Consider the following 21528-nt stretch of genomic DNA (forward strand, 5'->3'; position numbering starts at 1 on the left):
GTAGTAATATGCAGTGGTGAGATAGCAGAATCATTAACACACCAGACAAAATGCTTAGCAACTTTTCTTCTGGATTTAGGCTCTGAGTTCAAATTTTGCCATGGTCAACTTTTGCCTTTTATCCTTTTATCCTTTTTGGGCTGACGGTATAAGTACCAGTCAAGAACTGGGTTTGATATAATCGACTAGCCTCCACACCACTTAATATCTCAGACTTTGTGCATATAGTAGAAAGGATTGTTTTCATTATCATTTCTTTATTCTTGTCTTATTTCCATTCTCGTTTTTACCTCCACCTTTGCTAAGGCGGAGGTATTGTTTTCAGTCATATTTTTTTGCTTGTTTGTTCTTGGACAAGATATCTCAAGTGTAGTGATGATGATGTCATATCAACGGTTAGTATTGTTTTTATTCTTTCAACCTTCACAGCTATATTGAAAGAATGAAAACAATACTAACAACCCAAATAAGACCAATGGCACCAGAAATACCGATGTTTATTCCTTCTAATATAATCGTGAAGGTTCTACTAGGATGACAAATCAGTGTATTTCCAATCTGGTACTCAACTCAAAATCCTGGCTATGTACAGAATTATATTGGAATCATGAAAAAATTGAAGTTCCATTAGTGCAGGAACTCTGGGAGCATTAGTGTAACTTATAATTAAAAAATGAAGAATGAATTTAGTACAACTTGGTTATTAGTTACAATTGTTCTGTACCACTCTAGTTCTAATGCAAATGCATGTAAAAGATTTCATGTAAAAAATTATATAATATGCATGACTGATTATATTGGAGTGAAACTTTATCAGACTAGCATAAAGTCCCATGTTCATACATTATGCAAGGAACATCTATTGTTGCTTACAATAAGTATTGTTGCTTAAGATGAAAAAATGATGAAATAAATACAGATAAAATCAAGACAAATAAAATAATAATAATAATAATAATAATAATAATAATAATAATAATAATAATAACAATAATAATAATAATAATAATAATAATAACAACGGGCAGAGTACTGCTAAGCATTTCATCCAGCATTTTAACAATTCTGACAGCTCATCGCCTTGAGCTGGCAGAAACGCTAGCATGCCGGGCAAAATGCTTAGTGGTATTTCGCCTGTCTTTATGTTCTGAGTTCAAATTCCTCTGAGGTCGACTTTGCCTTTCATCCTTTTGGACTCGATAGATTAGGTACCAGTTGCATACTGGGCTCTATCTTATCGACTGGCCCCCTCCCACCAAATTTTGGACCTTGAGCCTAGGGTAGAAAAGAATTCTGCCAGCCTGCCGTCTTAATAATAATAATAATAATAATAATAATAATAATAATGAGAAGAAGAAGAAGGAGAAGAAGAAGAAGAAGAAGAAGAAGAAGACAACATGATCTTTAACATGGGATCTCATTGGTACTAGTAGTACAGATAATCCATAGGTGATAAAGAGGTCAGTAGTAAATCACAAATAAAAATAATTATCTGGCACAATGAAAGAATGCTTATATTAACAACAACAATAAAACAAATGATACCAGGAACAATAATAATAATAATCTTTTCTATTATAGGCACCCACCCAGCAAAAACTTTTGTCATGCCAAATTCATTGAACAAAATATTCTCACCTCTTCACAGAATATGATAACAGCATTAGTTATTTGATTTCTAGTCAATTGCCTGTCATTCATCACCATGTGGTGAACACAATCAATGTTTTCCTCAGTAATGGCAGTTGCAGGACATCTGGACCTTGGGTCATCTTCAAGACTCATCATCATTGTTCGAACGTGGTTGAGACAATGGAATTTACCATGCAACGCCAGACTTCACGGTCCATCATAGCATTAAGGAGGTCCTGTTGCTGGATGCCTGTATCCCTGGAGATTACATCAGGGTAGGAGAGTGGGATGCCTGTATCCCTGGAGATTACATCAGGGTAGGAAGACTCATTGTTCACCTCCCAAATTCTGTTGCCCACTTTTGCAGTGTCAGAATGTATGTCCTTGGGGACCAAACACTTTTTGATGACACCACAATGCCAAATTTTGTTTATTTTGAAGAGAAGTTTCTATTAGTTACATTTGCAGTCTTCTTTGAACAGTCAGATGTCAGTTTACATGGAACAAAACAATGCAATTATTAATAAAACTAGTTGAAAAGTAATGTATGCAAGATCTCACAACTCTATCATCATTCCTTCATAGTCAGCCTGTGAACTTTTCAGTCCACCTTTGTATATGCATAATTTAAACTGTAAGCAGGGACTATTTATTAGTGCAGCATGTGAGGCCAGTGAAAGAATTCTAAGAGGATTATTTGCATCTAATGGCAAGCAATTTATTCACTTGCTGTACAGCACCTTTTATCGAAATATGTGTAATGATCAATGAAAATTGAAAAGGGAACAGGGACAGAGATTGGGCAGAAGATTTACTGTAACTGGAGAGAAATAAGTGAAGAATTAGCCTTTGGTAATGCTACTGCTGCTGCTGTCACTGTTGTTGCTGGTGGTGCTGATTATCTTTGCTGCAAGGGCTTTTTCCCAGTAGAGGTTTTCAGCTTAAGCCTTCTCATCAACGCAATGCTTGTCCATTATAGAATGTCGCTGTGAAAGCTCTGGAAATGAATTATATTTCATCTCCACTAGCTACGTGTTTTCTAAAATATGTGCATGTTTTAGTTGAAATAGCGATAATGACAACAGAAATGATAACAATAGGAATGACAATAACAATAATAGTAAGTGTTTCAAGCACAGGCACAAATCCAGAAGTTTAAAGGAAAGAGATTATTTGATCAAATCAATGCCAGCACTCATATCTTATTTTATTTTATGAGATGTAGAAGGATGAAAGCAGAGCATATGCTGACATACATATCGTTTGAACTCAGAATGTTACATTCCAGAGTAAATACCATATGATATTATTTTATGATGTTCTAACAATCCTGTCAATCCACTGCTCTTATGATCACAACAACAACAACAATAACAATAATAATAATACTGATGCAGTACCAGGCACTGGCTTTCATTGCTTCCAATCTTAACTGATTGCAAGTGCTATCATGTACATTGTTTTGTCTTGGTATTAAAGACGGGCTACAGCAAATATTCTGCTCAATACCACAGTTTTGCTTGTCAGTTGTTTGATCTTAACCATTTGAGCATGTCCCTTAGTGGCTGACGACATGTGCATCTCTGATCACAAGCAGAAGTAGGGGACAGAGAGCATCATCAACATGTGTTGACTGTAGTTCTTTGGGGTTTGGATAATTCACCTCTGGAAACAGGTGTTTTGTTCAATATCCTTAAACAACCCTTATTCAAGGACCTTTTATACTGGATGGGCTACTCGGCCAGAAGAAAATTCTAACTGGGCCCGATCTGCAAGGTCATGTGCTGTTAATCTTGATATGATATCACCATGTTATGCACATATGATTGTGATGCATGTTCCTGGTGTACCCTTATCAGGTGGGTAGTCATGATGGGTATACTGGGCTTCATATATTTTACCCCAGTGTCACTTTGATGGCATGCACTGCTCTCTCACTCAACAACAGTAATAATAATATGCCTTGACGCAGTATCAGGTACTGGCTCTCATGGCTTCTCAACTTAACTGATTGGATGTCTTATCATGTACATGTTTGTCTTGGTATAAAAAATGGGCTACAGCAAATACTCTGCTCAATACCACAGATTTGCTTGTCAGATGCTTGAACTTAACCATTTGAGCATGTCTCTTAGTGGCTGACAATATGTGCATCTCTGATCACAAGCAGAAATAGTGGGAGAGCATCATATCCATGTGTTGTGAGGAATTCTTTGTGATTTGAATAATTGACTTCTGGAAACATAGGTGTTTCATTCAACATCCTTAAACAGCCCTTACTCATGGACCTTTTCAGTGGGATGGGTTGCTTGACCTGGAGAAAATTCTAACTGGGCCCCACCTGTAAGGTCATGCTCTGTTTGTCATGATATGAGATCATCATGTCATGCATAAATGGTTGTGATGCATGTAAGAGAATTAATTAGCATTAGCATGAAGAAGTGGAAAGTAGATCTTTACTCAGATGACTCATTCTTAGGGAAAGTTAATATTGAAAGGGGAATTTTCCAGGGGGACTCGTTGTCCCCTTTAATATTTGTCTCATATTTGATCTCCCCCCAGTTTAGTATTGAGGAAGTTAAAGGCAGGGTATCAGTTCAGAAATAGTAAGGGAAAAATTACAGCCATTTGCTCTACATGGATAATCTGAAGCCTTTTAGTATGAATGTAAAGAGATATTTTATTGTGTCTGGGGAGAGTAATTCTGTTTTGGTACCTTATTATCTAACACACTCACTAGCTCGATTTCCACTCTTTTACTTAGGAAATATAGGTAGAAGGTAGTCATACTGCTATACCCACAGTTTATATATACACAGGTAGAGTTGTTAGTAGGCTGTTATGTAGATGTATATATATATACACACACACACATACACACACACACACACACACACAACACACACACACACACACACACACACACACACATACACAAGGTGCATAAGGTATTTGAGGATATACTTTTTTGGGTCATTGCTGCATTTTTTGCTAACTCTGTATAATCTTTGTTTCAGGAAATAATAGCAGATGGTTATGTGCAGACCCTTCTGAAGTTCCAGGTGTTAAGTATACAAAATTTCTTGCAACAGTGATGGTTTTAGAGGTTGTCAGCAATGAAGGACATGTAATGCCTCCTTACTTCTTTCCACAAGGCCTTAGAGTTTTAACTCTCTCGCCTACATTGAGGTCTGGAAATAATTGTTAAACCCTGGATAGATATTGTATGCAATGGAAGGCCATATGTGTTTCAGTAAGTTTCATGATCACATAACACCCTTAACATTTGGCCCCTTAATTCTCCAGATCTCAATCTATTGGACTATTACAGGAGGAGCATTGTTGAGAAAGAGATCAATGAACATACCCATAACACCAAAGTTTCCTTGAAAGCTACCATAGTCAGAGAAATGTTTAAAATGAACCAGGACAAATTGATTCAAGCATGTAGATGATGTAGATTTCATATAGAAGCAATTGTTGATGCTGAAGGTGGCTTTATTGGATAAAATTATAGAAAAGAAGGTTTATTTTTATCCTCATAGCATTTTTTGTTAAGTAAAGTTATTACCTGTTATATATCAGGGTTTTTTTTATAAACATATATCTGTCCTCAATTATCTTATGCACCCTGTATATATGTAGGTAAATGGATATCTAAGTAAACATAGATAATCAGATAGATAGGTACATAGGTAATGCATACAGATCAGCACACACATACACACACACACAAGAACGCATATGGAGACACATATACATACATAACAGATGTACATAGACAAACCCATGCACAAAGACACACTCAAACATGCACACACAAGGAGACAGAGGTACACACACAAATACACACACGCATACAAATACACGCACACATACAAACACACAATCATGAACACACAAACATATATATATAAAGCACAATTTATTCATGATCAGAGGTGTTTGAAAACCAAGGTATTACTGTATATATAGTGGATTCCTTATGTGTTTAAATGTACACTGTATTTTATGTCTAATACATAGTCTTAATACATAGACTAAATTTTTACACGTTAGGCCACTGGAAATAAAAATTTTAATTAATTTCCATTTCCCTTTGATATGATTAAGTATATATATATAGATATATATATATATATATATATATATATATATATATATATATATGCGATATATATATATATGTTATATATTATATATATATATATATATATATTATATATATATATATATATATATGTATATATATATATATATTACATATATATATATATATAGATATATATCTATATTATATATATAAATATTATATTATAATATATATATATTAACATATATATATATACATATACTATATATATATATGTATATATATATATAATATATATATATATATATAATTACATTATATAAAAGGGCTTAGTAAAATAAATTACTTTGCCGCATACTGAACTCATACTGAATTTATTTTACTAACCCTTTTATATAATGTAATAATTTGAATTCGCCTTGAATGGTCCCTTTGCATACTGAACACTTGGTGAAATGATAATAATTAATTAATTTTGTCCTCAATTGTTGAAATTATATATAATATATATATATATATATATATATATATATTATATTATATAATACACATTATATATATACATATACATATTATATATATGTGTACCGTTGCGACTTTTTTCCTCTGTCTCCCTTCTTGGATCTTTCCTCTCCTATGTTTCGACAAAGAGCTCCGCTCGAAACGTTAAACCCTCCTTCTTTCCTTCTTTCCTGAGCGTCCAATATACTATATTGTTCCACGTCCTCGCGTTGTAGGTTTTTTTGTGTTTTTTTTATTGGATTAACTTTATATATATGTTGATTCGTTAGCTACTGCACGCATTTTTTTCTCTCCTTCTTTCTGTTTTCTCTCTCTGTGTATCCTTCTGTTGAAGAGCGTAGGCTCGAAACGTTAAAGACTTGTTTTATTTATATTCCTGAGCGCCATATAACTACAATTGTTCGTTTGTTCCACCTGCCTTCGTCTTGTGTTTATTTTCATAAAGCTCCCGTTATATATATATATATATATATATGAAAGTTCATGAGGATTACTTAATACAGTTTTTGAAGTGCAGAGACGATTTCTTAAAAAAATTATTTTCTTAAATAATGTTATGAAATCTTTTATGAGGATGTTACTAACCTTTTCTGAGAAGAAGTTTTTTTTCTAGTGTGTGAGTGCTTTCAACAAACCTTTTCAAACACACATGCTCTTAAAGAGGAAGTCGTTACTCTTGTGCTAGTGGTCGTATTATTTCTGGTTTATTTTTGGACTTCTGGTTTTAGTCATAAATATTCTTTTACCATTGTTTATTATATGGCATGTTGGCTATTTTGGGTTTAATTTCAGATTTAGAATTCTTATAAATTCTTCTTCTTTTGTAGTTGTACATTTTCATCGTTTATTTTGTAAAATGGGAATATTTTTAATTTTCCATTTGCACTGGTATATAGATGTTCACTGCATAGAACATTCCTAAGAGATGAATCCCTAATTTGTTGTTTATGCACATTTACACGGCTGGTCAGTTTCCTTCCTGTCTCCCTAATGTAGTTTTCATTGCATTGTAGGCATGTGATGCAGTAGATGAGGTCTTTTGTTTTGAAAATTATGCTTGCATTTACTTTTAATTCCTTTTAATTCCATTCTTGAGTCTTTTTTGGTTGCCCCTTGCTCACTTAATTCATATGTCCTTCAACTGGGGGACTCCACAGTTGGTTACTTGCATCATTTCTTTTTCAAATGTTAATCTCACCTTTGTTATGTATATATATATATATATATACATATACACACACATATATGTGTGCATGTGTGTTTGTATGTATGTATATATGTATATGTGTGTGTATATAAATATGTATATATATATACACACACACATATATATATACATACAAGGGGCATGTGAATATGGTTATAATCCAAGCTGTGTTATCTCCAGGCACATCTATTTAGTCCAGTACTACAAGGTTCTATGTGGATGTTATAATTGTGTGAGATATGCATAAGAGTTGAAAAATACTGGAAAATATTTTTGCACAGTAATTACATATCAAAACAGGTGAGTCGCAGAAAAAAAATTGGTATCATTATTTATTCACCATTACACATTTTTCATTTGTTAATAGGAGTTACAAAATTGTACATATAGAAAAAATATGTAAAATATTTCTTATTAGAAATGTTTCAGACAAAGAATCAAGTAAAATAAAATTTACATTTTGATGAAGCTTTTATTAATGAAGCAAAAGCTTCATCCAAATATTAATTTTGTAGCTCCTATTAACAAATGAAACATGTGTAATGGTGGATATATAATATCAAAAAAATTTTTCACACTCACATACACACACACACTGGTATGTGGAAGAAAATATTGTTAAATTTACAAATTAAGTACAAATCCTATTCTACATTTTAAATTTTATATTTGTATTTTGTTATGCACTATATTGAGATGTATTTCATTTATGAAATAACGTCTTTTATATTAAGTACAAGTTATATTTAGAATAACTTGGTTGCATTCAGGTTTAGTCTGATACATGGCCGTATCACACCTGTGGCATAATGGAAGAAGCGGTAATGTAAATAATGATAACCTTTCATGATGACAGCAACTATGATGAGGATGCTGCTGCTGATGATAATGATGATGATGATGACATTTCATATTTATATATTCTACTCATTCTGCCAACACAAAATCTTTAATAACTAAAGTAAAACTAATGCAATGAAGTCGAAATAAATAAGAAAAACATTAAAAAAAAAAAGATATATGGCGTCTTCTCTTATTCATTCTGTATCAAAACCCTTTTCAAAAGCCTGATATGAAATGAAGGATAAAAACTGGTAAAAAAAAAAGAAGAAGAAAAAAATCAAAGCAAATATTTTTAGCAAACAGTCTTAATATTAAACTAATAATTTGCTATAAAAATTAATGAACAACAGAAAATATTAGTCAAAGTAATTGCATAAACAACTTCTGAAAGTGAGAAAACATTATCTAAGAGAATTTACTCATGGGATAAACAAGTCTGAATGCAGACGTAATCCAACTAATGTGAAAATAATAGCTATATAATCAATATACACTTCTGATAAAAGCTTATTTGGTAAGGAGGTAAGTTCTCTAGGGATACGGAATAAAATATCAGTTTTGTTGCTCATTCCTTTGCGTTAATACTCGAGTGTAAACATTACATCCCTTGAGAAGGTCTCAAAAGAGAAAAAAAAGAGGAATAATCCAAGGTTACATATTCTATCATGTATCTAACTTCACAGGAACTCACACAGTTTGCATGTACATAAAAGCCTTAACTCACATCAAAGTATGTCTGTCTGCATCAATATGTGTAGTTTGGACACACAAGCACATACATACACGTGCACACATACACATATGTACACACACATGCATACACACACACATCAAACCAAATAACTAATGAAACTCCAAACAAAGGGCCCTTCACAGTCTACCAACTAGAAATAGCAGCCAAAATTTCATTTCTGCTAGACATATCTTCACCATGTGAAACAGGAAGAATACATTGATGCTATAGTTTAGTACTTCTGAAAGTGTATAATACTCCCCTCTAGAGGGTACCATGCACATTTTCATATGGGTACTGAAGACAAAGTGGAGATACAGAGATTACATGGAGCATAAAGAGTACCTATCTGAATATGGTTAAAGTTGCAAATGAAAAGTTGGATCACTAACTAAAATTAAGAGGTGATACATCACAGAGTCACTTAAAGTAGAGTACTGAGGTTAGTAGTCATCCATATCAAACTTGTACTCAGAACTTCACCTGTCATGTGAGATGTTACGAGTGCATAATTAAAAATTGGATGGTATTGAATTGTAGTAGAGGGATATTGTTATAATGTGTAAATAATAGAAAAACTTTTTCAAGATGAACAGAAAGGATGCTTTAAAGGTTTATTCTGTGAAGATAAATTATTTTTTAACAAAGCCATATTCAAAAGGGGTAGAAAGAGTAAAAAGGGCCTGAGCATGGCAGGCCCCAACAAATGTTAACTAATTTTTCAAAGAAATAAAGAAATCAGCCAAGTGTAAAGATTTGGAAACAAAGATAACCAGAATGCAACAACCGAAAACAGAAACAGTCACTATTATAATAATAGGTGCTTTGGAAATGACTAAAAAAATAAGCAGACACATATAAGACCAAAACCTCAGGAATTATGAATGAGCACAACATTCCAAAAAATAACACAACTAGGCACTGCACACCTATTACATAGAGCATTTTTGATTCAATAGAAAAGCTTTAAAAAAAAAGGAATAAAATACTGTACATACCCAAGGCACCCAGGGTGGCGTTTAGTGCAGAGAAAGTATGCAATAACAATAAGACTAATGAAAAAATATAATGATATTGTTTCATTATTTACTTTTTCTATAGAATCTTACAGAACATATATAAATTAGATTCAATGTAGCAATTATGTAATTCAAAGACATTCATTATCATAAATGAGTCTTCTGTCCTAATTTTCTCATGCTCTTTCTTTCCTACTCTTTCTCTCTCTCTCTCTCTCTCTCTCTCTCTCATCGCTTCTTTCTTATCTACTCTCTCTCTCTGTCAATCTCCTTCTGAAATCAATATCATATGAATAACATAACAATGAAGCTTCTCTCTTCAATTTCCTTTCCCATTCATTGATTCTTTCTTTTCACACAATATTCTTCTCCAATTCCTCTCACCCTCCCTTTCTCTCTCTCTCTCTCTCTTCCTCTAACTCTCTCTTCCTCTCCCTCCCTCCTTTTCTCACCCTCACTCTTTTTATCTGTCTCCATCTCCCTTTTTTCATCTAGCTTTCTAGTTGAGTATTTCAGCAAAATTTCATTAAAACATAATGCTTCTTCAAAAAGTTATGAGGAAACGAAGTTGGCAGGGTACCGAACTATAGTCATGTCAAAACCTTGTGTAGTAAATAATTTAATGCGAATGTGTAAAGGTATTCACACACACAAATACATGTAAATATATATACCTGTGTATAAATATGTATGTGTATATATATGTATGTTTGTATGTGTTTGTGATTGAATATATATATATATATATATATATATATATATATAAAACTCAACTTGTGTGTCTGTGTGTGTATCTGTGTGTGTGTCTGTGTGTTTAACTTCCCGGCATATCTCCTCCTAGTCAACAAATCGTAGAACCACCAAAAATGGGTCACTTAAAGTTTAGGCGAATGAAAATTGAACTGCATTATTTCTGTTCCGAAATTCATCTCACAAGTGCAAAAATCGCTAATGTGTTTGTTTAGGCCTTATCCCATGCATTGAATAGTGAACTTTACTCAGTCAGCTGTTTGATGTGAACTGTGTTCACCACGTGTGCAAGCATGCATGAATTGCATGAAAAATAAAAAAATCAAGATATAAAAACGAATCGCCGAAAACATTGTAAAAATTCGGCAAAGAAATGAATTTTCGGGATGTAGCCTGGAGGGTTTTTTCGTATTAATCGTTTGGACTTTGTGAACACATACCAATTGTTTTCATAACATTTTTAAGGCTTTGAATTAAATGTGACTGTTTTGCATTGAGTCTGCAGTTTGAATCACTTTAACCAAATTTTAGCAGGCCGGATTTTTTATCATCACGATACATCACCAGCGACTCCCTGAAACTCTCCTCTGAAATCCCCGTTGAGAAATCTATATATATAAAACTCAACTTGTGTGTCTGTGTGTGTATCTGTGTGTGTGTCTGTGTGTTTAACTTTTGGATCTACCAAGTTTCATTATTAAGGATGGAAAGTAGTGTGTAGCAAATCTATATATATAAAGCTGAGGTTGTCTGTGTGTGGCAGGTTTGGTAGCCTTCAACTAACACTATCTCCTTCGAGACCCTGCAGCGCAAGTTGACCAAAATTGAGCGTATGATAGAAGAAGGCTTGCTCTTCATTCTGAAGGAGATAAAATTCAAATCGGACCATGTTAACACCAAAACTTATTTACATCAAAAAGGTGCTTTTTTCCAATGAAAATCCTTATTTTTTACGATTTTTGACTGCTGTGTCACCGTTTTTCGGTGTATTTCAACTGGAAAAATGTTCACTTGAAGAGAATAACAAGTTGCATAATGCAAAATTTTTACTTTTCAAAATTTCCAATTCTAAAGGGTCAAAACAAACCCAAGCAACACCGGGTGATACTGCTAGTATATATATATATATAAACATACCCATCTGTCCTCAGCTGTCTGGACTGCTGCTCTCAATCACAGTGTCAAATTAATAGTGGAACTCGAAGTAGTTCAGTGGTACAGCTCAATAGAACAGCTAAACTACTGGAGAAATGGAAAGAGTTATGACTCTACTCCCTAGAGTGAAGATGAGAGGGATATGCAGTGATATCCTGGAGGGGTAGGCACCAAACTTTGGCATCAATAGCTATACCAGCTCCCAAATTATACGTCATTGCACAGTTCCAATGGTCCCAGCCATCCCATTTAGTGTGAGTAACTTGTACTGCAATAGCTTAAGACTCAAGGACATGTGGCTGTTTAATAACCTGCTAAAACATCTGAGAGATCTGTAAGGAGTTAGGGTGGATGCTTTCAAGAAACAGCTTGATCTCTTGCTGTTCAAGGCCCAAGATGAGCCTACATCATGGCAAGAAACTCAAAAAGAGGGCTACAATATTGAACTTCTTCCTTCGCCAAAAGTTATTCACATAATAATAGGCATTGCAAAGGTAATAATACTTGTGGTGCCCCAGCATGGCCATAACCTAATGCCGAAATGTATAAGGAATAAAAGAATAAAAGACTATGAGAAGTAAGGATAAACACAAGTTTATATTATAGTTCATATGTGTATTTAATCATTGTGGTTGAATAGAGCCCTGCAGTAAGTGCTCCAAGTGCATTTTGATGCTCAACGAAGATGGATCATCAAGAAATGAACACACATATATATATTTATGTATATATGTTTGTGTATAGTGTGTGTGTGTGTGTCTATATATATATATATATATATATATATATATATATACCGGAGTAAACACATAAATGTAAAACAAGGTGGGAAAAAAAGAGTACTCAAATACCAGTGGTAGAGTAATATGCTTTATTTAAAGCAGCAGAAAATTCAACAAAATCTGTTACTCTGAGTTTCTCGTTGCCGTTCATCAGACAGTTTTTGCTAGAAAAAACTGTCTGATGAACAGCAATGAGAAACTCAGAGTAACAGATTTTGTTGAATTTTCCGCTGCTTTAAATAAAGTACATATATATATATATACACGTACACATGCACACATACATATGCACACACATCTTCACTGATGCACTAATCGATTATATTTGGGTGTTGCAAGTCAGATTGCTTTGTTTGATTTTAGAAAACTAATCCATTTCCAGGTTTCTGTGTAAATCTATTACTATTATCTGTAAATGTGTCTATAAGTGCATCTAAAATAATAGATGTAAATGAACCCTGTAACCAGGATAGTTGTTAATTCTACTTTACTTCACCATAAATTGTTATCTCTTTCCTCAATTTTAATATATCATACATATAAATATTCACATTTGGCATGCAGCAAGCTTTTGCAGTAGTTCACATTTGTTCCTTGTACCACAGAGCGATACCAGTTCTGATTCATTTGAATCAGATTGCTGATGTAATTGGAATGTTTCAGTGGGATTCTTAATCATTAAAGGCATTGATACATTATGATTCCGGTGTACTTTTTGCTTGACTATCCTGACAATCCTTACTATAGAAAGTATTTTGAATAGTTTTTGGAATAGTTTTATATCTCATGGGAAGTTAGTACCCTGTAGAAGTTTTGTGGATTGATAATCTGATATCTCCCATAGTAGTATAACACAATCTACATTTTCTATCACAGCATGGTAGTTTAGAGATATTTTTATCACTTTTATTGGTCTGATCTGATAGGTGTGGCTTTATGGTAAGAAGTTTGCTTCCAAACCACATGACCCTGGGTTCACTTCCACTGTGTGATACATTGGCCAAGTGTCTTCTTCTATAGCTTTGGGCCAATGAAAAAAAACAACAGTCGTGTGCTAGTTCCTTATCAGGTCTATCAAGTTGTTCACTTCCAGGACAAGTAGCAACACAAAAATACTTGTCACCCAGGAATATTCTGTTTGTGACTATGGTATTTGTCTCAGCTCTTTGAGCTTTGATAATGGTAGATGGAAACTTGAGGTACAGTGCATCTAACATCTATGAGCATGGGGACAGAGTCAGATATTATCGTTTAGTCATATTTTCACATGACTTCTATTTTGCATCAGGTTAATAAGGGCTTTCTTAATGAGCATGAATCTCTTTTAACAGAGATTTTTGCATCAAGTCTCTTCCACATAATTTTCCAATTGACAGTTTTACATAAACTATAACAAGAGTTTAGCTATTTATATTACATGTTCCAGAAGAGATATTTCTATAGTATTCATTATGATGTTTCTTTAATCATGTTGCATTGCAGCTAAACTGTTTATATATATATTCAAAATTATGGTTTCAAATTATTTCAGGGAAGTGTATTTAAACCTTCATGAAATGGCCTTTCATGCAGCAATGTCAATTTTGTGTGTTTCATGCAAACTTATAATCTATAGTCTTATATCTTGTTGTTTTCTGTGATAACAAGATTTTTTACTTACCACTCATAGTTCGTTTAAGGAACTTTTTTTAGTAACCTTCTGGATGTTCATTATTTACAATGGACAGATAGGTGTCCTCACCTTGTTTGTTGTTACCACAATGCCTGGGATTGAACTCAGAATCTGAAGGTTAGTAGCCCACACTCTTATCCACTATGATTATGTATCCATGGGCATATAGTGTAGTGGATAAGAGCACTGGCTGCTAACCCTTGGATTCTGAGTTCAATCCCTGGCAGGGGACATGGGAAATAATATCAACAGAAAAAATAACACCAGCAAAAAAGAATACCTTATGAATGAAAACAAAGTACTCCATTAGTCAAATAAAGGGTTGGGTTCGAAATTCCACCAGAACACCTGATAAAGGCTGGAGAGTACATCAGCCGAAACTTTGTGGTAACAACAAACAAGGTGAGGACACTTATCCGTCCATTGTAAATAATGTATATAATTTCTTATCTCAAGAATATAGATTAGTATTTCTGGAAGTTTCCTGCTAAGACATCTCATAAACTGGTTCTATTGGAATTTATAATTTCCTTTGCAACTAATGGTAATATTCAAGTATCTGATAATTTTTCATGGTCTTTCAAAGTACTTCTAAAAGAAGGTGATCCATTTTAGTTATGGCTTCATTTCACAGTAACTGATCTCTGTTACTCCCACCTGCTTACACCCAAAGACGGTTTACAATGTAATCCGGTAGCATATTTAATGTCAAAAACTAGGATCTTCAGTTTGCCGTAGCTGTTACTCAGCAGCTTGATGCAAATATATATGTATGTACACCTGGATTTAAAAGATAATTTTCTTTCTTTATTTAAAATTTGTTTTTACTTATTTGATTTCCTATAAAGAAGAAACTACTTTTTAACAATGAAGCAAATTTCTATCCCTTGAAGTTAGATGACAAAATTGGTGAACTGTTACACAGTGAACACATACTTGCCTATTTCATCTGTTCTACTTAAACATTGCATTTGCAAATCCAAGTTAACAAGTCACTTTCTGCACTTAAAACAATAGGTTTTTGAGACTGACACTGATCTAATTATTTGGTAGTAATCTACATTCTAACAGATTATGCATCTGTAGACTTTGTCTTTCTGAAAAGTTTCAAATACTGAAACAAAATTTGGTATTTTTCTTTAGAAAATCCTAATTTTATCTGTTGCTCCAGGCAACCATTTCTCCCAGGGTAATTTCAGTTAGCTGTACATCTCAAGCCAAAGAAATCTGAGAAATATTTTAGTAAGAGCTATGCAGAGTACTCTCCCTTGTCAATGAATATACTCATTGGCCACATAGTTTTCTTTATAATATAGTGGTCCGGACATAGAACTATCTGTATTTTCAACCATATGACCTGTCCTGAAGAGCAAGAACTGGCTTTTCAAACCATGAACAATGAGTGGTTTTACCAGCAACATACAGTTGCAACTTCATTCATGAACCAAAATCTGAAAGATAACAAATGTATTATACATGGTGTTTGAAACATAATGTAATGTGACAGTGAGTCATTAACGGCTTAATTAGAAATTTCAGCTCTACAGAATGTACTGAGTAACATTTTTTCATTTGTAATTATAATCATGTCTCTTTCTCTCTACACACATACATGTATATATGTATGCATATATGTATGTTTTTATGTATGTATGTATGTATGTCATTGTTCCGTTTATTTCAAGATTTCTTGCCAACAGAAAAAGAATCGGCTTCTAATCTAGATCCAAGGCTTCTTCATTGGAATTTCAACATCAACACGAGGGTATTTTTATTTGTATGTATGTATACATGCTGATTTGTATGTTTTCTTTTATGAATGTATTCTCATGCATATAGTTGCATATCTAGACATGCTTATATATATTTAAATGATAAACTTCTGGACAGTTGTACAGATTTTTAGTTCCAGTGATGGATTGTATCTGTAGTCTTCGAATTAGCTTTCTAATATTTAGCAGTGGCTCCAATAATTACTGGTATAAACCTGAACTTGTAATCAGGATAGAGTAACTCCAGATTTCTCAGTAGTTCAGTGTAGGTATTCTCTTTTTCATTGATCTTTAGCTTTATGTTAACATCTACTGGGCAGCTAATTTCCACAACTATACACAGCTTCTCTTCTCTATCGCAAATCCTTATATCAAGTCTATTGTGCTTACATTTTATTGAGGTTTTCACTGGGACATTCCATCAGTACTCTTTTTTATTATGAGTGGTTATAGCTTCTCCCATACTCTTGGTTTTTATTTCTTTGTCCTTAGGTTTATCCTTCTGATGGATTTCATTATAAAGTGTCCTAGCTACAACATAATGTCTCATTGGTAGCTAATACCGTGATGACATTTTCAGACACTGCTAATGATGTGGGAGATATTTTTGGTGTTAACTCCGTAATGTCTACATCGGTTGTCACAATTTACTGCTTTTCCTGCATCTCTATCCTTTTTGTGCATCAGGTATTTGGTTGATATTTCTTGTTCCTGGATTGCAAACGCATGCCCTTCAAAGTGGGAGGTAGTAATTTGGTTATTGGTCCATGATAGACTGATTTGATGATAAATATTACTATCATCTTGGAGCTTTCTATTAACATATCCATGCATAATCTTCTGCTCATATAGACTCATCCTTTCATCTGATGATACATTGCGGTAAAGTTGTGTAACTTCTTTGGGCATGTATTCTAGATTATTGGATAAGAAATGTTGTTCAAGGAGCTGCTTTCATCACTGTTTATGAGGAAATTATGTGGAAATAATCTATGTGGAAATTACGTGGAAACAGTCTACATCACTGTTTATGTGGAAATTATGTGTGCTTGTTAGTACTTTTTAGCTTTTCGCATCAATGGCTTGGATCTCATCTAGCATCCCAAATGTTGGTATGAATACTGGCACTGCAAACACATTGTGGGCCACTGTTTTATTGAATGCAGTGAGCTCTGAAGTCCAAATTTTCTTTATCTGGGTGTAATATTCTTTAATGACATGTGTTTTATTACAGGTACCATTGTAAATATGTATGTATGTATGTAGCTATTTACGCATGTATATATGTGTATGTATGTATGTATCTATCTATCTATCTATCTATCTATATATATATATGTATGTATATATATATATATACATATATATGTATGCATATACATATATATATACATACACACACACACACACACATACACATATATATATATATACACACATACATGTTTATACATATGTATATACTTATCATCATCATTGTCATCATCATTTAACATCCGTTTTCCATGCTGGCACAGGTTAGATGGTTTGACAGGAACTGACCAGCTGAAGGGCCGTTCAGGCCCCTTGTCTATTTTAGCTTGGTTTCTACAGCTGTATACCCATCTTAACACCAATCACTTTACAGACTGTACTAGGCGTTTTTATGCAGCACCAGCACAAGTGCTTTTTACATGTTACCAGCACTTACAAGCCCATGATATTAGGGATGATCAGCTGGAAAGGGTTACAGGAGATGAGCCTGTATGCAAGGACAACTACACTTTTACTTAGCTTGACGTCTTTTTTAAAGCACAGCATACCCTCTGTGAGTTCCAATATCTGTAGATCCTTTTTCACCACTCCCTCCCACATCTTCCTGGGTCTGGGTTTCAGCTTTAAGCACATCCTTAATATTGAACCAAATATTTTATTTGATTATTTAAGAAAATATGAGAAGCGAATATGAAAATATGAGAATATATATGATGCATTGCCCAAAATAAGAAATTAACTGTTAATAATATTTTCATTATAAAATAATATCAAGCTTTTAAATATGAATTTGAGGCAGAAAACAATAATGGGAAAATGAATGGGTATTGAATCACATATCTACTGTTTCCTGGGTGACTGCCTTTCTGATTACATGAAAGAGCACCTATCATTACTATATAAATGGCTTCAGACAAAATAATTAATCAGTTTCTTTGCAGAAGTTATTTTCCAAACGTCTGATATATAGTTTACTAAATGCAGAAGATTAGTAAAGTTTGGAAAGAAATGAATTGTGCATAGTTTGGTAGATGTATAAATATGAGTGTGTATGAATAACAAGACACAGATGAGTTGACATGTAAATTGGGTAGGAGAAGAATCAGTTGTAGTGTGCAAGAGCAACAGCATCTGTAAGAAGTGACAAAGTATTTATGTGGGTGAAACCAATGAAGATGGGAGATCAAGAAGATATAGCGTGAAGTGGTGGAGGATGATCTCTGAAAAAAAAACGTACTTTAAAATGAAGATGCCAAAGGAATGCAACAAATAGTAGGATGCTGTGTTCGAGAGGACTAGTCCAATCTATAGAAGCCTGCTAAAACTGGCGAAATGAGGATGGTGACAAAGATGGTGACGATGACAACAATAACAGCAATGATGACAATGGGAAGGATTATGACAACATCTTGGTTTCTGAAATCACTGTTGATAACTGAATTTACTAAGGAATTTAAAAGTTTCCTATCTCTTTATTGCCCACAAGGAGCTAAACATAGAGGGGACAAACAAGGACAGACAAAGGGATTAAGTCGATTAGATCGACCCCAGTGATTGGCTGGTACTTAATTTATCGACCCCAAAAGGATGAAAGGCAAAGTCAACCTCGGCAGAATTTGAACTCATAACGTAAAGACAGTCGAAATACCGCTAAGCATTTTGCCCAGCATGCTAACGTTTCTGCCAGCTCGCCACCTTTCATCAACATATCAAAGTTTCCTTCTATATGTTGTTTGCTCATTGGACTGATAAAAGAAGTGGTAAAATAAAAACTGGTTATAAAATTTATTATACCACTAGTGATGTGGGAGGCGCGTGGCTTAGTGGTTAGGGTGTCAGCATCATGATCATAAGATTGTGGTTTCGATTCCTGGACCGGGTGACGCGTTGTGTTCTTGAGCAAAACACTTCATTTCACGTTGCTCCAGTCCACTCAGCTGGCAAAAATGAGTAACACTGCGATGGACTGGTGTCCCGTCCAGCTGGGGAAAACATACGCTATTGAAACTGGGAAACTGGGCCCCATGAGCCTGGCTAGGCTTTAAAAGGGAGCATTTATTATTTTATTTTAATAGTGGTGTGGATGCTGCCTTTAAATTTCTACAGTTCTTTAATACTAGGATACATGGAATGGCCAGCTCATTATTTGATGTGCTTTGATACATTTGAAATCCAAGCTTTCTTGTTGTAATTTTGTAGTTGGATAGTGTCTTACCTTAGTTCAATGTTCTTAATGAGAAATAGCATTGTCAGTCCACTAGATGTTTTACAGTGGTTCCGAACTGTTGCATGCAATGTCTGCTACCAGTCTCTATTGTTTCATAGTTTCTTGTTTCTTCCCTTTGTTTGTGAGGAACCAAGACAGTTCAAGACAAAGATCATTGACTGATGTCAAAAGAATTCTTTAAGAAATTCACAGTCAATGAAAAACAAACATTATTATGAATTGTCAAATACAATCTAAATATTTTCATTGATGGGAAATTAAAACAAAAAAAAAAAGCAAAAAATATACAAAGTCATTGAAATATATTCTGAAAGATTCATTCTTCTTTAGTTTTACAGGTGACAAATGCATCACCACAGATAGGCTCCTGCCTTATGCTGAGACAGCAGTTTATTTACAGATGTCAGTATATCCATATTAGTAAATTTACAATTTTCAGAAGTCAATGCTTGAAAGAGAAATATTTGAGGAAAAAAAAACAAGAAAAGAGGAGAAAAAAATGGAAAATAAAGAAAAATACAAAGATATATGACTGTCTTCATTACAGATATTGTTGCTAGAGGTACAGGATATTGGATTGGCATCTAAAATATTGCATCTTGTGACAAGTATATATTTTAAAAATTTTATTGCATTAGTGGATTTTAGAAATCAATAAAGTGTTTGTGCATGTGTATGTATGCATACATACATATGCCTTAGGATGATGATGTTGATGATGATGATGATGATAATGATGATGATGACAATTATGATGATGATGATGATGTAGAATGTATGTATGCATGTATGTATGTACGTATTTATGTGTATGTCTGTGTGTGTATATATATATATGTGTGTATGTATTTACATATATATATATATATGTGTATATATATATATATATATATATATATTATATATATATATATATATACACACACACACATATATATATGAACACATATGGAAATACACACATATATATGTATAGGAGGTGTAGTGTGTGTGTGTGTGTATGTGGTTTGTTAAAATCCAACAACAGTGGATAAGAAATATAAAAGTCTACAGCAAAAATGAAATTATGTCTTGTTATGTTTCTCATGCATTTAATGTCATTCTTTGTCTTCCTTATTTGCTTTATAAATATATTTCACACAAATAAAATGGAAACAAAAGCACTCAAATTAATTCTTTAGGACTTTAGGAAAGATGACATTATAATTTCTCTCAGATCTCACTGTCTGGCTAATATTATTCCTTCATTCTTAGAACATGCATTAAACATTGGGCAATGAATGCTCAGCCACATTCATTGAGGTACATAATTAAGAGTAAAACTAGAATACAGTCAGTATTTATTTTATGTGTTTGGGTATAGTGGTGTGTTGGTACTGCTTCTATGTAAAAAGCACTGGTGCTAGTACCATGCATAAAGCAATGGTGATGGTGCTGTTTAAAAAAGTACCCAGTCACTCTGTAAAGTGGTTTGGTGTTAGGATGAAAGGGCATCCAGGGGTAGAAACCAAGCCAAAACCTGACTATGGGAACTTGGTGCTGACCCTGACCTTGCCAGCCCCTGTCGAGCTGTTCAACCCATGCCAGCATGGAAAACGATGATGATGATGGTGACAATGATGATGATGATTATGATGATGATGATGATGATGATGATGATGATGATGATGATGACAATAATGATAATGATGATGGTGATGATGTTAATGATGATGATGATGATGACGATGATGATGATCACTATGTTAATAATGATGATGATGATGATGATTACAGTATATCACTGGTACGAATTTTGATCTGTAAACAGAAAGGGAAGTCACTAACACCTGGTATGACTCTTGTTTTAATAGTTATACAACTATTT

General features: G+C 33.7%; 1 long non-coding RNA gene across 1 annotated transcript in view; it reads left to right on the plus strand.

Annotated features, from left to right (window-relative positions):
- The first annotated feature begins 7674 nt into the window (after positions 1-7674).
- LOC118763231 overlaps positions 7675-21528 on the plus strand; it is a 15686-nt gene continuing 1832 nt past the window's right edge. The window contains exons 1-2 of the long non-coding RNA XR_004998981.1: positions 7675-7758; positions 19634-19640. This is a non-coding gene — a long non-coding RNA (uncharacterized LOC118763231). The remainder of the gene's footprint in view (positions 7759-19633; positions 19641-21528) is intronic.

Source organism: Octopus sinensis, linkage group LG4 (assembly GCF_006345805.1).
Source record: "Octopus sinensis linkage group LG4, ASM634580v1, whole genome shotgun sequence".
NCBI classification, from domain to species: Eukaryota; Metazoa; Mollusca; class Cephalopoda; order Octopoda; family Octopodidae; genus Octopus; species Octopus sinensis.